The sequence below is a fragment of the Lepisosteus oculatus genome, unplaced genomic scaffold (assembly GCF_040954835.1).
Source record: "Lepisosteus oculatus isolate fLepOcu1 unplaced genomic scaffold, fLepOcu1.hap2 HAP2_SCAFFOLD_88, whole genome shotgun sequence".
NCBI classification, from domain to species: Eukaryota; Metazoa; Chordata; class Actinopteri; order Semionotiformes; family Lepisosteidae; genus Lepisosteus; species Lepisosteus oculatus.
In genome coordinates, this window is record NW_027168426.1 from 316,431 (window position 1) to 339,675 (window position 23,245).

The following is a 23,245-nucleotide window of genomic DNA, read 5'->3' on the forward strand; positions in this document are numbered from 1 at the left end:
TTTATTTTTTTTTAACAGAGAGCGACTTTGAAAACGTTTCCGCAGCCACCTCGCACTCCGTGTTAGATTATAGGAGGAATGCGGCGGGGGTGAGCTCGCTGTAGTCGTGGCCGAGTGGTTAAGGCGATGGACTCGAAATCCGTTGAGAACTCCCTGCGCAGGTTTGAATCCTGCCGACTATGGCGTTTGCCACACGTATCCTTGTGCCTCTGTGGCAAAGGCGAAGTGCCGCTTCTCCTTTCCTGGTACTATAAATACGCTAAATCACTTGGCCCTGCTGCCATGGAAATGAGTTCTTCAGACCTCTGGTGCTCTACTTATGCCTTTGAAAACCTAATGAATAAAGCTGAAAGAACCGACACGATATGTAGGTGCTCGTAAAGCACGCAGTAAAGAACTGTTAACAGCAAGGGTTTCAGTGGGTTAACTGAGGAGAAGGCGTGATCGTTAATTGTTGACTTTTTATTTGGTGTTAGAAACACTCTTACTGTGCATGACGTGCAACAAATGTACCCACAGAAATTGCATCACGCTTTCATGTATGCTATTGCAGACACCAACGTTGCCTAGATAGAAAACCGAAATAGCCGTGGGTTTGCTTGCTGGTCTGAAGGATCTCTCTTCGAATCGCTATCATTTGTCAATAGAAGTAAAAGGCGCTGCACAGAGAGGATCACTGTCGTGAGGCCGGTTAGCTCAGTTGGTTAGAGCATGGTGCTAATAACGCCAAAGTCGTGGGTTCGAGCCCCTTACTGGCCAGGTCCTTTTCTCCTCTCTTACCAAAGCTGTTAGGTTCCTTTCCGTGGTGAGATGGGTTGTCATGCAACGCTGCCACATCGTGCCGACAGACAATTAAATGACAAAAATGAAGAGAGTTAAAGCAGCTGGAGAGGTTCTCTTACGACTTTTGAGCTGACACAGTTTTGGAAAATGTTTCCTTCACGCTGCACTGTACCATATAGGCAGCCAAGTGTCTCCAAAACAAAACAGAATTGACAGTCATATAATGCCCATTAACCCCGGTTTTAAACGCAGCATCATGTCTGCCATCATAAGAATATGAGTCCAATATTTTAGAATATAGTCAGAATGACTTCTAACCTTACCTGTGGTGTCTTTGATCCCTTTTGCTCAATGCATGGTGTACGTACTGCATACATGTGTCTTGAGAATGAGTAATGGGCCCCTGAGACAGTCATTTGCCTGTTTCACAAATGATCGTATTTTACTAGAGATTCTGTTTGGGATTCAGATGTGCATTCAGACAGCAATCCCTTTCAAGAAATGATACGTTCTGGATGAGGTCAAAGGTGCTGGAACACTGTATTTAGGATGTGTTTGCAGTGATTGTCTGTCTCCTGCTTCAACGCAGTGATATATAGATGTGCTCCTGTAATTTATTGGTACAAGCCCAGGGCAGTAAGCAGTCTGAGGATTTATTTCCATACGGCATAGAACAGTGAAGCAGTGAAGTAGTGCAACACACTGGATCATTATATTATTAGAATCTATTCTACTTAAATTATTACATTATACACAACTTGAGTTCATTTTAAAAATTAAAAGGTAATGAAAGGAATGCATTTTCATGAGAAAGATAATACCGATTTTTCATGTGATAATCTTCCTTATATCATGTCGTGCATCATTTGGACACTTTGTGGGCTTGAAATACAAAGAAAATCATGTTCTATGGTACAAAACAAATACAAAACTTAAGTTTTTATTTTAATTAGATTTGTTTATTAAGCATAAGCAATCATTTATTACATTAATATATGTGAAAATGACATTTTAGCACCATAATATTACATACAGGTCTCTAGCTTCAACACAGTGATATATGCTCAGTGATTTATTGGTACATGCCCAGGGCAATAATCAGAATTAGTATTTATTTCCATACGGGCTACAGGTAATGTTGTGAAATACTTCAACACACTGGATCGCAGATTTAGACCCCCTGCACTCTTACTCCTTAAAAACCAAAGAAATGAAGATATGTAGCAATCACATTGTAACAGGGGTGACAGTGACTTAATGCTTATACTAGTGGACTTCTGGTACCTTTAGGGTACGGTGTTCCCTGAAGGGCTCTCAAACCCCGCATTTCAGATGCCTAGCTGTATCGCTGATGTGTTGCACCTCAGAATCACTTTTAAACCTTACCTCTGGTATCTTTAATCCCTATTGCTCAACGCATGGTGAAAGTATTGCATAAATGTGTCTGAAAATGAGCAATGGGCACCTGAGAGACTCATTTGCCTGTTTCACAAATGATCATATTTGACTAGAGATTCTGTTTGGGATTCAGTTGTGCATTCTGACAGCAATCTCTTTCAAAAAATGATTTTACCTTATCGCAGCTTTGCCCTTCTTGCCTCTTTGGACAATATCTCCATCTTGTGGTCGTTGTTGGTAATGTCTAGACAATATCTCCATCTTGTGGTCGTTGTTGGCAATGTTTTCTTATGCCCTTTTTTATTTCAATTCTCTATTAGTTGATTCTAGAATCTCTACAATAGAGTTGAAAACATCAGTTTTATAGCAGACAATATGACATTATTTATAGTCCAATTAGAAATTTATTACCCTGTTTTTAACATAATAACAAATTAAAATTGATTAAAACTAAGTTTGGAACACCAGGGAACATAAAAAATGATTTTTAGGAAAACCATGAGGTTCTCTGTGTCCGATGCCTGCAAGGGGAGAAAGCTAGAATCCTTTGATTTTTCAAAATTTGAAAATAAACATTATATAACAACAGCTTTCATTCCTAGGAGTGAAAAACAACCATTTTTGAAGACATATTAGTTTCTAAAACACTACAATAAAGTTAAAAACATCCATTTTATATCACATTATTTTTTGTGAAATAATTAAATTGGCTTATTTCTCTCGCATTAAATTGGCTACAAATGCAAGAATTCAACCAGATATTCTTGTAAAATGTATACTGTTGCATTGCAGTTAGTTAATGTAGTTAGTCCATAGTCAGCAATCTAAACTTTATTGTTAAGCTTTAATGATTGATGTTGTACCAGTAACCTTTAGAAATACTATAGTACTTCACAAATGCTTTGTGTGTTTGGAAATCTTTTGAGTAAAAGCCTTATAAAAATAGGTTTAGTTTTTACAGGACATCACAAAGAAATAGGATGGTATAATTCTTATAATTGCTTAGTGATTGTATTTGGAAGATTATGCACTAAACAGACTTCAGGAATGCCAGTGGATCATTGTGCTATTTGGAATTATTCCAAAAATCAAGTGACCTCTTTGCTGAAGTATTTTTAGTATTATTTATTTAGTATTAATAAAGAATAGATTTATTAAAGTCATGCGATGTGCAAGCGGGATATGTAAAATAATTGAAAATAAAGTTTTTTATTATTGTTATAGAGAAACATGATCAGATTTTCCCTGGTTCAGAAAAAAAACGATTAAAATCTGTAATCTTTCCACTTGTATGTCATCAGACATTAACGAGTACAACCCCCCTCTCTGCCGGAGTGCTGGCTGTGACGAATTAAACCAATTTCACAGGTATTTTCAAAGTAGGAAGTACAGTGTTAACTAGTAGATGGCCTCCTCAATGAAATCGCTTCAACATGCTAATGCGTTGGTGTAACAGTCCGGGCGTGGCAAGCTTCCAATGTCAACTCGACTCGATTGGAAGACAATGAACGTATTTTAGCCCTAAATGAATTAATAGCAAACATGGTTTACATAAAAGACATTTTTCCAAGAAAGTTCATAATAATACGATCTATAGTTGAAATCTGAGCCTAAATATAAAGAAAAAAGCATTTTCAGAGAGCAATCACGCTGTGTTTATGTAGAAAAAGCGATTAGGTTTATGAGCAATCTAATTATCTATTCGCTTAAAACGCTATATAAAATAAAGTTTATTTAAAGATGAATGATAAGTGTCGCAGTTTAAATAATTTTCGTAGTAGGGCTTGGACAGATTCCAAGTGCATTTTTGCAATTTACGTTGCATTGTCCAATGTGATGTTGTAATACAGTTTAGAATACAGTAAGTCTAAACTGTATCAGCTTTATTTATGGGTTGCAATTTAGAAAAAGTCAAAAACCGCACTCAAAATGCAATTTAGAGCTTTCTGGCAAGAGGAGACACCCAAATTATAATGTAACATGCCACTGTTTGTGCATGAACAAAGTTATACTGCAATTTTCCTTAGATTCGCAATTAAAAAAAATAATTTTTTTGAATCCCCGGCCGAACACATTCCATTAGAATCAGCACTTTTATACAGTATATCGCCTTTAAACACATATATTTAAACACGCGTTTACGATTTAAATCAAAACGCGATTCAAATCAATATAAATGTTTATTTTGTAACGCATAGGTGACTATTCATTGTTATTAAAAAGACGTAAATTCGATCATGTTGTGATATTTAGAAATATAAATTTGTTTTGATGCGAGTGAGGTTTTATTTAATCTCTGACCAAGGGAAATGTTTCATTTTTTCAAAGAAATGTTTGTTAAAAATTAAAGTCATAGTTCCATGAGATTCAACCACAGACCATGTGACATAGGAGTCAGGAACCTAACCCACAGCACCACCAGCGCAGACACATGCTGAGGGCTGAAAAAGCACTACAGAAACATTATCGACTATAAAATAATGTAATTAGGCACAGAAGAAGTTTACAGCACAGTACAATAATAAATGCTGACCATGACTTTAGAAGCATAAATTACCTTACACTCAATTTAAACACAAGCTGTCTTTAGCCCTCTAAGCTGGTTCATACAGAAATGTAGAGAACCAGGCTCAGAACACACAGCTTCATTAGCGAATACATATGCAGAACAACTAGAGAAGATGTTTTACAGAGGATGGATTTTTAGAAACATCCCATCAGTGACATCACTGAAGTCAACTCCTAGGTAACTGTCGTGTGGATAGTTTCACAAGAATCAGACAAAGGTTTAAGCATCGCTTATTTTAGATAAAACTGCAAAAAAACAACAACAACCCATAATGTACTTCTTTGCGGCTCTGTTTGCCCAAATCATATATTCACAACGTGAAATTAGAAAATAATATTACGTAACCAAAAACCGCAATATGGAAACAGAACCTGTGTAATTGTTGACAGATGATGTACTCGTAACATTTTTACAAGACGAACTACAACATTTAAAAAATGACTTGTATGTACTTGATATCTCTAATCAATCCACTGCACTGCATTAAAACAAAACGAAAACTAAAACGCCCTGGGCATACCGTTTCGCGCTTCTTATCAGTTGCTCAAAAGCAATTTGACCGTATGAAATGCATAATATAAACCTAGAAACATATACGTGAGGAGTATTTACGTAGTATCGGTGTCAAGACATACCTCTCAAATACTGTAAATCAAGTTAAAAATATCTCAAGACCGATTCTGGTCATAATGAAACCATGTTTCGTGTATGTTTTCTTTAAAGTACCGAGACCAGCCATATACTGTATGTTTATGTTCCAAAATTAATATCGTTTATGGCCTTCACACGTGTTGCAGTATGCTCCTATTCTTTTTATGCTCAGGCACTAAGATTTCCCTTCAGTGGTAAAATTCCAAATAAATATTCAATACTTAAACGGGCACAGTTAAGACATTACATATACATATACATATACAAACTGTATACAGTACAGTTTGCATACGGTAATATGTTTATGTTCCTAAATCAACCTCTTTTATGAGCATGTGAAAGGCATGGTGAATCGATTCTCAAAAATTACTGTACTTTGCATGATTGGAAAAAAATGCGTGATTGCGAAATGCTGTGGTGTTACTTTTACAAAGACGGTCAATGAAAAAAATAATGTGGACCAGGGCAATACTTTGAGTTTACAGCTTGTCCAAGTTCATTTATTATTAATACTATTAGTAATATCTTCATTAAAGACTTTGATGGCTACAGCTCAAACATGAGAAGTTGAGCTTTATTAGCGCCACCTTGCGGAAATTCCGGATACTATTATTTTGCTAGCGGTATTTACCGGTAACTCGCGGTATTTACCGGTAACTTGTGGTAGACTGCGTACAGCGTACGCCCGCGCATTTTGAATGGCTGCATCTGTAGCAATCATATTGTAGCAGACACTCAATTGCCTGTTTCACAAATGATCATATTTTACTAGAGATTCTGTTTGGGATACGGATGTGCATTCTGACAGCAATCTCTTACAAAAAATGATTTTACCTTATCGCGGCTTTGCCCTTCTTGCCTCTTTGGACAATATCTCCATCTTGTGGTCGTTGTTGGTAATGTCTAGACAATATCTCCATCTTGTGGTCGTTGTTGGTAATGTCTTCTTATAGATAGATACTTTATTGATCCCGTGAGGGAAATTGCAGTGCAACAGCAGCTTAACACACACAACACAGCCACAGTGTAACAATTATATAATAATAGTACAATACTGTATATATACTGTATATATATATGAAACAGAAATAGAAACAGAAACAGGAATCGCTTACTACCTGGAGAATCTCTGTAGGAATATCTAGCATTTATCAATGGAAATAAAAGCTGCTTTAATACAGTGCATGTTCAAACTCAAACCCTCAGCTGCTGTTCTTGTTTGTTTTGGGACAAATTGCAACTGAGCATCGCATGAGCCGTTACGTACCCTTATCTGTTAGGGAATTTCAAGGGAGGAGTTAGGTCAGAATGGGTAGGCTGCAAAACAACAAGTAAAGATTTATTCCGAGATGAAACGTTGTGGCGGTTTTCTTATCTTTTCAGCATGGACTAAACTTTTACGTGTTCCTTATATGCTATATATGTATATATTAGCACCAATGTCGTTCTTAAAAACTAACATGAAATTGTCAGGGACATTCACCTATATACAAAGACGAGACAGACAAAGTAATAATTCTATATTAACGTGGCCTACATATTGACGCAATGATCGAACTAAGTGACGTGTTCTGATTCAGATCCCCTGCAGTTCATGCCAATTAGAACAATAGCAATGCTGAGTCCTCCCCACCCTACTGAGCACAAATTCAGCTGCTCTCCAGTTCTGTTCTGCATGTTTTTTCATTGCAATTGAGCTCGGAGCTGGAGATGATCTCCATACAGTTCTGTGTTAACTAGCCCGCACTTGCGTGCTAATTTACGGGTTGTGGCAGATGCTTTTCTATAGTTCATATACATGACGGCAACCTGTTACCGAGGAACCTGAGAGGTTTAAAAGCCTCACAAACCAGGCAGGACTCGAACCTACAATCTTCTGATCCAAAGTCAGACGCGTAATCCATTACGCCACTGGCCCATAGAACATGTGTTTGCATTCCACCACAGAGAGCTCTACACTGCTACCAGTAGTACACTTCCCCATCTAAATTTTCACAGCAAGAAACTTGTGTTTCCTACTATTTTTATCAGGTTTAAAATATCATCTCCTTAAAACAGAAAAAGTGTTGGTGTGTCGTGCTGAAATTCTGATTGATTTTGAATTCAAAGAAAAAAGGTTTTCTTCCAAAACACCGTGAAATTGTCACATCTTGCAGACAATAGGTGTATTCCATGTTGAAAAGAGAAGAAAGAAAACCATGGAGCCTTTTACAGGTGTGAGGCTTCTTCAGGTGTGAGAAGACCTCACGGCCGAAACGCTGTGTTTCCGTTCTTCTCTTTTCAGCATGCAATAAACCTATTACTTGTTCCTTTGCAGCCGAGGCATGCTGACGTAGCTACCCAGCTGAACATCTTGCAGACTCTACAGTACTTCTCTCCTGTAGAAGTAAAGCAGGGCTTGCTGGGTGAGCTTTTGCTCCGGTAAATTAGGTCACGTGTCATGTTAAATCACTTCTTCTAAACACAACATTTGCTGGTGCTAGCTTTCCCCATGAAAACAGACATTTCCCTTACAGTACATGACATATCGTTTTTATTCTATCAATAAGTATAGAAATAAAACAAAAGAAAAAATGTTGTCGCCAAAGAATGCACAGTTCTGTCGCCTTGGGGAGGTGTCAAGGGCATTGAGCTCCTTGGACATGAGAAGTGCCAGATAAATGCCATTTCTCATCATTTCTCTTGGCGTCAGTTCTGCTATTAAATGGGACGGAGGCAACGGGCTCAGAGAGCAGGTTAAGTGCACACCGAACGCAGATGTGTCCAAGTGTCTGTAAAAGCACGGTGCTCTGCTGGCGCTGTTCCCTAGTGGCTTAAAGTGCCTGCCTAGTAAGCAGGCGATCCTGGGTCTGAATACCAGCGGTGCCTCTCTCCGTGTCTTGTTGTGCCGCATGTCTCATTTCAGACAAACATGTACAGCTTGGTTCAGTTTAATGCAAGAATTCATTTCCTTTCTGGAATAACTTGTTTTTGAAGAAATCCATACAGCTTGTGAAAGATGAAATCCATTTCTTGGTTGTCAGTGGAAAAAGATTGCCGGCTGCAAGAAGCGCAAGTGATTGTTTTCTTTGACCATAAACCTGCAAATGTAGGGCGCACAAAAGACTGTCAGACTCTGTGGTGCTGAAAAGTTGGTGGTTCAAGCCCCTCCAGTATGCGTGTCTCAGTTTTTCCAATGTAAACATCATCACCATTGCTAAAGAAGATGGCGCAGAAGGCTCCACAGCCGAAACGTTGTGCTTCTTTTCTTCTCTTTTCAGCATGGAGTAAACCTTTGCTTTATCCTTTGCAGCCTAAGCATGCTGACGCAGCTACCTTTCTCTTAACACGCCTCAATCATTATTCACCAAAACGATCAGCAGAATAAGTCGCCTTTGTGGTGATGTCACTCCTCTGCTTCACAAATGTCCTTAGTGACGGGCCATTTCTTTCTGCCATTTTTCCGGAGCGGTTATTGATTGCTCCATCATTTCCCTCTTACTTTCCATCACTAGATTGAAAAAAAAAAACAGAAACAGGCTGACAGGACGACAATCAAATTGCAAAAACTCATCAAAGCACTCGATAGAGTATTTGAATCCACAAGTAGCTACGAGCAACTTTGTCCTGGCTTGCATGAAAGTCGGAAAATGTCAAAAAGAAAAAGATGGTGGCTTTTTCATATTCGTTCTTTTATTTTTAGTTTGTTGCTTCTTCTGTCCATTGTCCTCCTGCCTGGCTCTTGACCTGTGACTGTTTGAACGCACACAGTAGACTTTCATGCAGGGGATTTGTCCTGAGCCTCTGTGAAAGACCCACCCACCCCCATAAATAACTGCTCTAGAAACACATGAATGCAAAACTAAACCACAGCTTAAAGAGGAGCTTGTCATGACCGCCAGGCAGTTAAGACCAACTCTTAAGCAATCTAAACAGCACCAGCAGCGGGTGATTATTAACAAACGCCGCCGCACGAGTTAACCCACCTGCACACACTCCACCGTGCGGTACGCAGTGCTATTTTTACCATCTTTACCTGCTTCCCGCTGGTATTGAGTCTACTCCTTGAGAGCTCTACCTGGCGTTTTTTCCATTACCTCGTTTATTCTGGATATTGGACTCCCCTTCTGCCTTTTCGACTTTGGACCTCGCCTCTCACCTCGGACTGTTTGCCACCAGTGTTCTCCCTGGATTACGACTTACCTTACGCCTCTTGACCACGAAACAAAGCAAAGCAGAGCAAAACAAAATGAACAAACGAAAACCCTCACGTCCCGCACTTGCATATAACGCCGTTACGTGCCCAAGCGGTATTTTACGTCATCCTAGCACTGCACCCCGGGGCGTACGGTATATGGGAACGAGCACACGCCACGAATCATCTCGAATCACTCCCTACAGCTGTAAGGCACCTTGAAGCATGCACCCCCAACATTCTTCTTTGCACATCTGTGAAAGGTAAACTCTTGAGCAAACTCTGAACCAGCTCTAAGGAAACTAATCTGATTAGACGTTACTTTGACTCATCTTTTAAGGGACCCTTGTTAATTGGAGAAATCAATGATTTCGAATGAATTCTGTATGCGTTAAAAGACAGCTATACACAGAAAACATGCAGGACACTTCTCATGATGTTTCCCGAGCCGAAACACAGTGCGTTTTTCCAAGCCATCTGACAAAGCCCGCCCACTGAAAACTGCAGCAAATCGTGTAAAGACGTTCAACTTTGTAACTACTGCACGCACAGGAAGCAGAATAAATTCCTCTTTTCAAACTGTCAAAGGTTTGCTTTGCGAACACTGCAGGACATCGCACAATCTCTTTTGAACGGGGACAAACGATTTCTTATGGGGCACAGTAAGTACAGACGTTTAAAAAGCTCCACTCATGCCGACGATGCAGCATGAAGAAGCGCAACCTAACGTTTGCATTCCTAGCAAATTCCTTTTATTTTTTGATAAATAAAGACAGTCTTGTTTAACAAACAACACACACAACATTTTACATTGTCAATTCAATTCAAATCAATGTATTTCTATATAGCGCCTTTCACAACAAGGTTGTCCCAAGGCACTTAACAATGCAAGTTGTTAAGAGCCTTGTGTCTAATATGCCGCCTAGGTAACGTGCTGTCTCTTTGAGGCAAATGTTTAAATCCTCTGAGTTAAGTGCTGAAGTTATAGTAGTCCTATCAGTATTGTTGCCTCCGATCAACAGATCCTCATTTTTCTCAGAGTTGAGTAACGAAAAGTTTTCACACATCCAAGTATTTCCTTCCTTAATGCATTTAACTAAACTGATAATAGAAGAGTTGTCGTTTGGTGTAAACAAAATGTTTATTTGAGTGTCATCAGCATATGAATGAAAGTTCATATTATTTTTTCAGATTATCCTACCTAGCAGCAGCATGTAGAGAGAGAGAGCAATATTGGTCCCAGCACTGATCTTCTGGTACCCCAAATTGAACTGGTGACATTGATGAAGCAGTACAATTATTAGATATTTGAACATAATGAAAACGATGAGTAAAATGTGAAGTAAACCACTGAAGGACGGTTCCAGATAAGCCAACCTCAAACTCAAGCCTGTGTAACAAAACAGAGAGGTCAACCGTGTCAAAGGCAGCTCTAAGATCTAGAAGCACAAGCACTGTTGCATTCCCCGCATCAGTAGCTAAGAGAATATCATTTACGACTCTTGTTAATGCAGTTTCAGAAACCAGACTGAAATTTCTCAAGTATATTATTTGAATCCAGATACGATTGACGTTGGGCAACAACTATTCTCCCAAGACTTTTAGATTGAAATGGGACCTTTGAGACAGGCCTGTAGTTGTTAAGAACTTGTGGATCCAAATTTGACTTCTTAAGGAGCGGTCTAACAACCGCTACCTTAAATTGATCAGGTACAACGCCTGACGCAAGCGATGCATTCATCATACTAATTATAGGTCCTGCCAGTCCTTCGAGGGAATCTTTGACTAGCTGAGTGGGGATGGGATCTAGCGAACAGGTGGTTGACTTTGTCTTACGTCTGTGTTCATGAGTCCACCATAAGAAAAAATCTGAACAGGAGTGGTGATCATGTGAGGTCACCATGGAGGAAACCACTGCTCTCCCCCCAAAAAAAACCACCACTGCCCCTCTCAAGTTTGCTAAAGACCACATGGATGTTCCACAACTCCTGGAACAATGTTCTGTGGACAGACGTGACAAAAGTTGAACTTGTTGGTAAATGTGCACAGCGTTATGTTTGGAGATAACAAAACACTGCATACCAACTCCAAAACCTCATCCCACCTGGGAAGCATGGCGGAGGCTGTACTGCTTGCAATCATCGAGGGACCGATGAATTCCAAGATGTATCAGGAAAATCTACAGCAGAATGTCAGGGTGTCTGCCTGTGATCTAAAACTCGAAAGACGCTGGGTCATGCAGCATGACAAAAACAAAGGAGTACATCAACAACAGAGTGGCTGAAACAAAAGAAATTCCGTATTTTGGGATGGCCAAGTAAGAGTCCTGACCCCAATCCCATTGAAGTGCTGTGGCGTGATCTGAAGCAGGCCGTTCAGTGCAAGACATCCCAAAAATATACATGAACTGAAACAGTTTTTCATAGAGGAATAGGCCAAAATACCTCCTAACCGCTGCTCAGGTCTGACCAGCCGCTACAGAAAGTGGGGGTTGAGGTTTTTGTCATAAAGGAGGTTCCACTAGCTCCTTAATATAAGGGTTCACGTACTTTTTCCATCAATGACCTTGATTGTTTAAACCATTTGGTCAATAAAGAAACAGCAATGTCAAATGTTGGGCGTGTGTTGTTTGTTAAATCAGACTCTGTTTATTAATTATTATGACTTAGATAAAGATAAGATCACATGTTAGGAGCCATTCATGCAGAAATCCACATCATTCCGAAGGGCTGTTTACAAAAGTTTTTCTCCCAACTGTATGTGAGAGAAAAGCAGAGACGCTCACTGAGTAAGGTGGGGTTGCAGCTTTGCAAATCAAAAGGACATTTGTACGCTCAAAATGGGACAGGAGCACCCCAGATGGGACTCAAACCCACAATCCCTGGCTTAGGAGGCCAGTGCCTTATCCATTAGGCCACTGCACCACACTGGGTTGGGTCGATCATGCTGATGAAGAGCCAGTTTTTTTTCCTTTGCTTTTTCAAAGGGATCCCCAAAATTAGGAAAGTTAGGCAGCAGAAGGTTTACTGTGACCTGAGAAGGACCGGCATCCAATCACGGTGGTACACACAGACACGCTCTCACTCATCTGAGCTACACGGCTACCAAGATGATCTCAGGTGCGCCGAGCTGGTACGGAACATATTGAACTGATCGACGGCGAATTGTCTCTCAGACAGGCTTTTCACCTCTGAGCTCCCTGACTGACAGTAATCAGCTAGGTAGTGAAACAGTCAGCTGCTTCTAAGCCTTAAACAGCTGCATCTCGGCGCTTCCACAGACAGATGATTTGAAAGCCAAACATCGCCCATTGGGAACACCTTACTATCACTAGTTTAAGAGACTCTTAAGGTCTTGCAGAGGTGCCTGTCTAATAGCATGCGCTTTGCAAGCTATAGGTGTTTAGGCTGAGGCAGAATGCCTGTTAACAAAATGTTTTTCTAAAGGGGCCTCGCACTCTTTTCCAAGCAATGGTCACCATCCCCACCGAGTGTCACAACGTAGTCATGTCCTAGGACATCACCTGTTAGTCTCCATTTGTCTGCCACCAACACTTTAGGTTACAGAGTCACAACCGCACCCCGGAGACCAGAGGAGCCGTTGGCGTTCTGGCGGCGCAGATTGGGCTGAAGGTGGGGCGCTTGAATCTCGCTGTTGGAGGCCGTCTGAAACTGACCCAAGCCTTTCCCTTGAATTAAATGTAAATAAGAAATGAACCCCAGATGCACATGGAATCAATCACGTGTTTCCTTTGAGCCGTTTTAGAGACTGCTCCAGAGTTTACCTTGCACAGATGCGCAAAGATTAATGATGGGGGTGCACGCTTCCAGGCGTCTTACAACTGTAGGGACTGTTTAGAGACAATTCGTAGCTTGTGCTCATTTCCCTCTATTCCCCGTGTTGCAGTGGTAGGATGACGTAAATTCCTGCTACGACACGTAACGGCATTATAATCAAGTGCAGGAGCTGAGGGCTTTAGTTTTGTTTCGTTTTCCATGGCGTTCGTAAGCGCGCAAATCAAAGGCAATTCCTGCGTCTAACACGAATGTAAATGCTTTTGAAAGTGCAGTGTGGTGCAGCTTGTAAAATCCTTTTCCACATTTGTGGTTTGTTGATGTTTTTTCTGTCTGCCAAAGTTGCATTTTGACATCCGGACTGGTGGACTTTATCATTTGAACGTGAAGCCAGCCTTAAACCCTCTGAGGCGTGTCTGTCTGCCGGCACGAATCTTGTGTAAGGTATTTTTTTTTTAACGGAGAGCGACTTTAAAAAGGTTTCCGCAGCAACCTCGCACTCCGTGTTAGATTATAGGAGGAATGCGGCGGCAGCGAGCTCGCTTTTGTCATGGCCGAGTGGTTAAGGCGATGGACTCGAAATGCGTTGGGGACTCCCCGCGCAGGTTCGGAACTTGCCGACTCCGGCGTCTGCCGCAAGTCGCCTTGTGCCTGCGCGGCAAAGGCAAAGTGCCGCTTCTCCTTTCCCGGTACTATAAAAACGCTAAATCGCTTGGACCCGCTGCCATGGAAAGCAGTTCTTCAGATTACCACACATTCTGCGTTCGCACCTCTGGTGCTCTACTTATGCCTTTGAAAACCTAATGAATAAAGCTGAAAGAACCGACACGATATGTAGGTGCTCGTAAAGCACGCAGTAAAGAACTGTTAACAGCAAGGGTTTCAGTGGGTTAACTGAGGAGAAGGCGTGATCGCTAATTGTTGACTTTTTATTTGGTGTTAGAAACACTCTTACTGTGCATGACGTGCAACAAATGTAGCCACAGAAATTGCATCACGCTTTCATGTATGCTATTGCAGACACCAACGTTGCCTAGATAGAAAACCGAAATAGCCGTGGGTTTGCTTGCTGGTCTGAAGGATCTCTCTTCGAATCTCTATCATTTGTCAATGGAAGTAAAAGGCGCTGCAATCTCATACGTTCAGAATCAAACCCGCAGCTGTTGTTCGACTTTATTTCTTGACTAATTACAACTGAGTGTCGCATGAGCAGTTACGTAAACTTGTCTGGTATATTTGAACACAAATGCCGTTCTTCAATTAAAACTAACAGTACATTGTCAGGGACATTCAGTTCTATACAAACAAGAGACAGACAAGAGAATATTTCTACCTTTCATGTGGACTACGTGTTGACTTACTGATCGGAATAATTGAAAAGTTCGGGTTCATAGCCGATGCAGTGCGTGCTAATTAGAACAACAGCAACGATGAGCTCTCAGCACCGTACTGAGCCCAGGTGTTTTTCTAAAGCTGTCAGGTGCAGTTCATTTACATGAAGGAAATCTCTTACTGGGTACGATTACAATACAGTAAGTAGCACAGGCTACTTAGGGAGTAGCCTGATGCGTTTAAAAACTAGTTGCAGTGCTGATCTTACTGGGTTACAGTCCTGCAGTATCACACTGGATAACGTGTCTGACTACGGATCAGGAGATTGTAAGTTCGACTCCTGCCTGGCTCGGGTTGTTTTTAAACGCATCGGGCTACTCCCTAAGTAGTCTGTGCTACTTACTGCATTGTAAGAGTACCCAGTAAGAGATTCCCTTCATGTAAAGGAACTGCACCTGAAAGCTTTAGAAAAACACCTGGGCTCAGTACGGTGCTGAGAGCTCAGCTTTGCTATTCTAATTAGCACGCACTGCATCGGCTATGAACCCGAACTTTTCAATTATTCCGATCAGTAAGTCAACACGTAGTCCACATGAACGGTAGAAATATTCTCTTGTCTGTCTCTTGTTTGTATAGAACTGAATGTCCCTGACAATGTACTGTTAGTTTTAATTGAAGAACGGCATTTGTGTTCAAATATACCAGACAAGTTTACGTAACTGCTCATGCGACACTGAGTTGTAATTAGTCAAGAAATAAAGTCGAACAACAGCTGCGGGTTTGATTCTGAACGTATGAGATTTCAGCGCCTTTTACTTCCATTGACAAATGACAGAGATTCGAAGAGAGATCCTTCAGACCAGCAAGCAAACCCACGGCTATTTCGGTTTTCTATCTAGGCAACGTTGGTGTCTGCAATAGCATACATGAAAGCGTGATGCAATTTCTGTGGCTACATTTGTTGCACGTCATGCACAGTAAGAGTGTTTCTAACACCAAATAAAAAGTCAACAATTAGCGATCACGCCTTCTCCTCAGTTAACCCACTGAAACCCTTGCTGTTAACAGTTCTTTACTGCGTGCTTTACGAGCACCTACATATTGTGTCGGTTCTTTCAGCTGTATTCATTAGGTTTTCAAAGGCATAAGTAGAGCACCAGAGGTGCGAACGCAAAATGTGTGGTTATCTGAAGAATGTATTTCCATGGCAGCAGGGCCAAGCGATTTAGCGTTCTTATAGTACCAGGAAAGGAGAAGCGGCACTTAGCCTCTGCCTCGCAGGCACAAGGTGACGTGCGGCAGACGCCGGAGTCGGCAGGTTTCGAACCTGCGCGGGGAAGCCCCAACGCATTTCGAGCCCATCGCCTTAACCACTCGAGCACGACAAAAGCGAGCCCGCCGCCGCCGCCGCATTCCTCCTATAATCAAACACGGACTGCGAGGTGGCTGCGGAAACCTTTTTAAAGTTGCTCTCCGTTAAAAAAAAAATACCTTTCACAAGATACGTGCCGGCAGACAGACACGCCTCAGAGGGTTTAAGGCTGGCTTCACGTTCAAATGATAAAGTCCCCCCGTCCGGATGTCAAAATGCAACGTTGTCAGACAGAACAAACATCAACAAACCACAAATGTGGACAAGGATTTTACAAGCTGCACCACACTGCACTTTCAAAAGCATTTACGTTCGTGTTAGACGCAGGACTTGCCTTTGATTTGCGCGCTTACGAACGCCATGGAAAACGAAACTAAACTAAAGCCCTCAGCTCCTGCACTTGATTATAATGCCGTTACGTGTCGAAGCAGTAATTTACGTCATCCTACCACTGCAACACGGGGAATAGAGAGAAATGAGCACACGCTACGAATCGTCTCAATCACTCCCTAGAGTCGTAAGGCGCATTGAAGGGTGCACCCCCATCATTAATCGTTGCGCCTCTGTGAAAGGAAAGCTCTTGGGCAGTCTTTGAAACAGCTCGGATGAAACACTTGATTTCTTCCATGTGCATCTGGAGCCCACCCAGTGGGCAAAAGACGTATAATATACGTCTATTAAACGCATACCTTAGACGTCTAAATGTGGTCTACAATTCGTCTAGAATGAAATTCTAATATACGTCTAAAGTTATACGTCAATTATACGTCTATGTTTAGACGTTCATTATACATAAATGGTTGGAGTTCTATTATACGGATAAATTTAGAGGACTATTATACATATATGGTTGGAGTTCCGGATAACTTTAGAGGTCTATTATACGTATATGGTTAGAGGTCTGTTATACGTATATGGTTAGAGGTCTATTATACGGATAACATTAGAGGTCTATTATACGTATATGGGTAGAGGTCTATTATACATCAAAGATAGGTTTTATAGGTGTAGAAACAAGTAAACCAAGCCAATGATTAGATTTAGAAATGTATTCTGAAAATACACATTCACACCTGAAACATGTATTTCAAATTATACATTGTATACAATCAATCAACAATCAACATATGGGCAATAATCATAAAAAACACAACTAGTCTTGAACTTCAGCTACAAATTCTGGTAACATGGCAATATACAGTATAGGTGAGTAGCACCTGAAGAAGGCTCCACGGCCGAAACGTTGTGTTCTCTTTCTTCTTTTTTTCAGCATGGAATAAACCTATTACTTGTTCCAATATACAGTATAGTAATGACAAACACAAAACTAATTACATTAACACACTAACTCAAAACCACATTTTGATTCAAATATACATTTTAAAATGTACAACTTCTATATTTCCAAGAAAAAAAAATATTACAATGGAAGTTAAGATGATTTTTGTCCACTATTTGCAAACCCTGTCTAATTGTCCTAACAGTTAGAACCAAAAACCTATTATTTTCAGTGTCCAGATCTCCTGGCCCCCTGCCTTGCATATGCATTCTTCAAGTAACACATTGCGTGCTCCTTTATTTCTTTTTCTGTTGATGTAGGGTGGGACTTCAGCACCGCAGCTAGGAGAAAATTATATAATATTACTTCCCAAATAAATGATGATTAATATCTTCTTTAGTATAATCTAAAAAATGAACGGTTTACTAAGCTCAAAACTGAAATAAATGTATAAAATTTAGCTTGCATCATAGCAGTTGAGCAATAAAGTCTGTCCTAATTAAAGAGTACCCAAAGTTTGAAAGTACAACATAGAATAAGAATAGAGAAACGGCAAAACGATTTTGTGTCATCTTCCCCATTCACACTATTTTATGTGCCATTTTTTGCTTATTCACGTACTATTTTAATCAAAATAATATTAAGAAAGATCTGTATGTATTCAGATAGTATTATTATTGTTCATACTTACTCGTCAAAAGAGGATTGCTGAGATATTTGCGGATATACTTCTACATTTGAAAAACGTGTCCAAAATGGTGACCAACGAATACTAGCAATGCATTGTGGTATATAAGCGGAAAATATGCTGGGTTCGATATTTTCTCAACGTATGCGTTTATTAATGTTGTCGATATTATGGTTGAAATATAACATTGAAAATACATCGCGGCTATGTGCCCCCTGCTATGAGCTGATGTGCAATTTTAACGCATGTAGTTAGTAAGGATCGGTCACTGTTGTATGGTATTATATATAATGACATTATGGAATAGGATGGGGACAGGCCTGGCATCACGGGGGGAGGGGGGAATGTCGCCCCTTCAGTTTTGGGCAAAAAGATTTACCTAACTTAATTTGCGCCCTAAAAAAATAGTTGTACTTTGTCAATGGTCAGACAACACTAAATGACACGAACAGTCACTCAGTCTGTTTGATGGGCAGGAGGGCTATCCGTCCAGGAACTGCACATATCAGTGTCGTTATTGAGTGTCAACATTACGATCCTGTTTGCTCAGGTGGACCGATTCCTTGCAGTAGTTTATCATTATACTTAAAATCGTTATATAACTAGGACTAGTTATAGCAGTCTGTGCTTTCTGTTGGTTTTACAACATTTTTTCTTAACGATTCAGAACGTCCATGTAGCTGCAAAAATGAACGCTTATGGTACTTTTCGCTCCAGGCAATACTCTCCAGTGAGAGTGACGAAAAATGTGAAACTGAACTTCATCGCAAATACCAGATTGCTAGTCGATATCTTCTATCATGAAGCACTAATCAATGGCATAGCTGCGAGATTTCATTTGGGTAGCTGCACCGTACAGCTCCGTTTCAACCGAAATATCACCCCCGCTCAGAATTTCAGACGCCCCCCTACAGATTTTTCCCCGGGCACCGCGCACTGATGGGAGACGGGGTTTCCAGGAAATGGTATCAACTTTTCTCAAGAAAATAAAAATAGAAACTCTATAGGCACTCAAACATTTTACTGTTTTTTTTTCAGGCAGGTGGCAAGACCCCTCCGCAAAACCCTTGTATGCCAAGCTGTGGGCATTGATTCGTCGAATATACGTATATTCACGGCGAAAATAAGGTTATACGTATATATACGTCGCCTCGACGTATAATCAACGTCGAATTGCAACCGTAAAATCGACGACATTAATAAATGCATATATAACGTCGAAAACACATCTAACACTAGGAGTATACGGCACTCTGCACAGTGTACGAAGTAAATTATTTTCGCAGTAATTAATTTACACGTGTATAATAAATATAGTAAATATAATTAATTACTGCGAAAATAATTTACTTCGTACACTGTGCAGAGTGCCGTATACTCCTAGTGTTAGATGTGTTTTCGACGTTATATATGCGTTTATTAATGTTTATTTCACAGCGTCGTGCACCTTTTCATTGCTCTCGCTTTCAGAGCCTCCGCACGGCACACGACTCAACATCAGGAAGCACATTGAAGTGAAAGCAGGGAGCGCTGCGACATGCACTGTGCAGATCCCGCCACACTAAGAGGTGAGTGGGTCTGTTCGATGCACAAAGAACGCTTTGATAAGCGTCAAAGGCAAATCATTCCGAGTTGGTCGTTTGTGTTTTCCGTTCAGACGCGAAATGCTGAAATGATCTCTCGGCTCCTCGGTTGTCATTTCTGCTCCGTAAAGGAATCACAGCACGAGTCGGCTTCCAGCACGGTGGGTCGGGACACGATGCCGGGGGTCGGAGAGAGCGATGTCTTCCTCGTTAGTATAGGACCTGTCACGTGGACCTGTCACCTGTCCCCACCTGTCACGCGGGAGACCGGGGTACATCAGGACGCGCATTGAAGTGAAAGCAGGATGCGCTGCGACATGCACTGTGCAGATCCCGCCACACTAAGAGGTGAGTGGGTCTGTTCGATCACAGCACTAGGCGAATCCCCAATCCCCTTTTGTGCGTGGCGACAGAAGAAGTCTGGTCTGTTTCCTCCCGGTTTCGATCCGGGGATCTTTCGCGTGTGAGGCAAACGTGATAACCACTACACTACGGAAACTGTGGTCAGATGTGCCCAGCGGCCCAGCGCTGAGCTTCACCAATGCGATTCAGCTGCTTCCAGTGCCTTTATTGGGATGCGCTGATGGACCATGCTCTCTCTCCAGAGACCAGCACGCCTGTCATGGACGGAGCAGGAAAGACGGCGCCACATTCTACAGCCCTCTCCACGCAATCGACGAAATCGGGCTACTGAAGTGGAGAAAATCGCCTCTCCAGAAAGTGCAAATATCATCTTGGAGAGTATAAATCCTATTGCCGAAGGTCAGCCCTGTCTACCAGAGTGACCCTCCCACCTCCTGCAGCGATGGTCAGCTCGTCTCACACGCGAGAAGTTTCGGCTGGAAACAAGCGCCCCCTCTTCTCGCACGTTGAGTAGTTTTAATGCGGCTCCTTCGTACACAGTGCTGATCTTTTGGAAAGCAGGAGGCAAGATTGACACGTTCCCATACCGGGAGTCGAACCCGGGCCGCCTGGGTGAAAACCAGGAATCCTAACCGCTAGACCATATGGGAGTGCACAACCCTGCTGTTCCGGGCATCATGCAAGCAAACTACATAAATATGAGAAAACACGCAAGAGAGCTGTCACTCAGAGTGTCGAAGGGTCGATGTATACTGGGGCTCAGTTGAAATGCAACGTCAGGACTTTCCCGAATTATGTCACACGAAGAGAGCACAGCCTTTTCCGCCCTGCCACGTGTGTATCGGTAACTCGCCGTGATCGTATAGTGGTCAGTACTTTGTGTTGTGGCCGCAACAACCTCGGTTCGAATCCGGGTCACGGCAGAATAGGGGCGTCTGCTTTTACTACTTGCACGAATGAAGGCAAAAAAAAGCCAATTGATGTGAACGAACGGCGCTTTACAGAGGAGTACTGCCTGACTGGATCGTTGATGAACGACAGAGACCACTCCGACCTCTTCTCGGGTTTCTTCAATGACTTACTAAGGATCTTCTTCACATTCGCCCATGCAGGGGAAGCCAGTTACACCAAAGCAAACGCAGGAAAGTGCAATTCAAGCAGAGACCAGGAGGGACTTGTTTACACCGAGAGTGGTCGGAGAATGGAACAATGCGCCCAGCCCTGTTGCTGGAGCCAATTCTTGATGAGATCTTGGGCTCACTAAGAAGCCCCCGCTGGATGCTAATCTTTCTGTTGTTCTTGCAGGTCCTGCGCTGCTATTGAGCCGACAGAGCTCGTCCTGATCTGTCGGCACAGCCCAATTGCAAATGATCGGCTCCGCATACAGAAGGAACGTGCGTTTGGTACAAGAGTGCATGAAGGCACTGGAAATACATTGGGAACAAATGACCGGTCGCTCAATACCTCTGTGAAGTACACGAGCGTGCAAAACGAGGCTGTTTCCGCCCGGTCTCGAACCGGGGACCTTTCGCGTGTTAGGCGAACGTGATAGCCGCTACACCACGGAAACCTGCGGGGACTGCTGCTGGTGTCTCGCTTGCGTTTCGGGCTGAGAAAGGGACGCGTCACTTTAGGCAGGGGGCGCTGGAGAGAGGAACAAAGGGCGCGATGAAACAAAACACCGAAACCCGGGATCTTTAGATCTTCAGTCTAACGCTCTCCCAGCTGAGCTATTTCGGCGGTGCACAGAGCCCACAGCCACCTGCTCCAGCCTTCCTGTGTTGCGGCATGAGCGCACCAAGAGTAGCGGGAGAGTGTTGCAGGAACGTCACTCAGAAGGAAAGCCACCCAGGTGCGCCCTCTGAGCTCTGTCCAGCGCATCTTCCTCGCATGGACTCCTGCCTGCGACGGGCAGGAAACAATTAGCAAGAACAGAACAACACCCCATGGGTGTCTCATGACCACACCTTAGGTTGTGACACGTGCAGGTGTGAGGGGTTGCCGGGCTACTTTGGAGCAGAGCTTGGGCGGAGGGAGGGCGGGAAAGCAGACAAAGAGGTGACACCTCAAGGTCTGCACGATCACAGCTCTCCGCCGCCCCAGGCTTCCGCTCGATAAGCTGCTGGACACACCCGCCCCTCCTCACACAGACCGTGGAAAAGCCCCCGAGTCGGAGGGCTCTCTCTTCCTCCCAGGAGCTCTTGGACACGACGCACAGACAGGGTGCGGGGAGCCGCCGCCTGCAAACACGGCTCCAGGCAGGACTCCACTCCGTAGGAGCCGCAGAGCAGAGGAGATGGGGGCAGCTTAGCTCCTGTGCAGAGACCTGAGCTGCTGTTGCTGCAGACGCTGTCTTTTCTGCACTCGGGGTAGGAGTGAATGTTGAGTTGCCCTTAGAAATGAAGCAGAGTACTTCAACGGCACGGGTGTGTGTGTGTGCGTGCGCCCTGGTGATTCTGGGAGACAGATCGAACCTGGGCTAAAAGAGAGGAGGCTTAGCCCTCTTCCATTTGCTACTTCAAAGTTGTACAACCCATTTGTATCTGCTAGGCGGCGCAGTTGTCGTGCACAAAGAACGCTTTGAAAAGCGTCCAAAGCAAGTCATTCCGAGTTGGTCGTTTGTGTTTTCCGTTCAGACGCGAAATGCTGAAATGATCTCTCGGCTCCTCGGTTGTCATTTCTGCTCCGTAAAGGAATCACAGCACGCGTCGCCTTCCAGCACGCTGGGTCGGGACACGATGCCGGGGGTCGGAGCGTGTGATGTCTTCCTCGTTAGTATAGTGGCAAGTATCCCCGCCTGTCACGCGGGAGACCGGGGTTCGATTCCCCGACGGGGAGTAGCTTTTCTTTTACCTCCTTAGAGAAAGGACTGCCTTTCACTTCTCTGTTTTCTAACACAGCGTCGTGCACCTTTTCATTGCTCTCGCTTTCAGAGCCTCCGCACGGCACACGACTCGACATCAGGAAGCACATTGAAGTGAAAGCAGGGAGCGCTGCGACATGCACTGTGCAGATCCCGCCACACTAAGAGGTGAGTGGGTCTGTTCGATGCACAAAGAACGCTTTGATAAGCGTCAAAGGCAAATCATTCCGAGTTGGTCGTTTGTGTTTTCCGTTCAGACGCGAAATGCTGAAATGATCTCTCGGCTCCTCGGTTGTCATTTCTGCTCCGTAAAGGAATCACAGCACGAGTCGGCTTCCAGCACGGGGGGTCGGGACACGATGCCGGGGGTCGGAGAGAGCGATGTCTTCCTCGTTA

At 42.8% G+C, this 23,245-nt stretch overlaps 6 non-coding genes across 6 annotated transcripts; 3 read left to right on the forward strand and 3 right to left on the reverse strand.

The window, feature by feature from the left end:
• Positions 1 to 100: 100 nt before the first annotated feature.
• trnas-cga (transfer RNA serine (anticodon CGA)) lies at positions 101 to 182 on the forward strand. Its single transcript has one exon. It is a non-coding gene; the product is annotated as a tRNA-Ser (tRNA).
• Positions 183 to 7,246: 7,064 nt separating this feature from the next.
• Positions 7,247 to 7,319, reverse strand: trnaq-uug (transfer RNA glutamine (anticodon UUG)). The gene has a single exon. It is a non-coding gene; the product is annotated as a tRNA-Gln (tRNA).
• A 13,245-nt stretch (positions 7,320 to 20,564) lies between these two features.
• trnae-uuc (transfer RNA glutamic acid (anticodon UUC)) lies at positions 20,565 to 20,636 on the reverse strand. Its single transcript has one exon. It is a non-coding gene; the product is annotated as a tRNA-Glu (tRNA).
• A 201-nt stretch (positions 20,637 to 20,837) lies between these two features.
• On the forward strand, positions 20,838 to 20,909 carry trnah-gug (transfer RNA histidin (anticodon GUG)). The gene has a single exon. It is a non-coding gene; the product is annotated as a tRNA-His (tRNA).
• A 574-nt stretch (positions 20,910 to 21,483) lies between these two features.
• On the reverse strand, positions 21,484 to 21,556 carry trnav-aac (transfer RNA valine (anticodon AAC)). The gene has a single exon. It is a non-coding gene; the product is annotated as a tRNA-Val (tRNA).
• Positions 21,557 to 22,752: 1,196 nt separating this feature from the next.
• On the forward strand, positions 22,753 to 22,824 carry trnad-guc (transfer RNA aspartic acid (anticodon GUC)). The gene has a single exon. It is a non-coding gene; the product is annotated as a tRNA-Asp (tRNA).
• Positions 22,825 to 23,245: the final 421 nt, after the last annotated feature.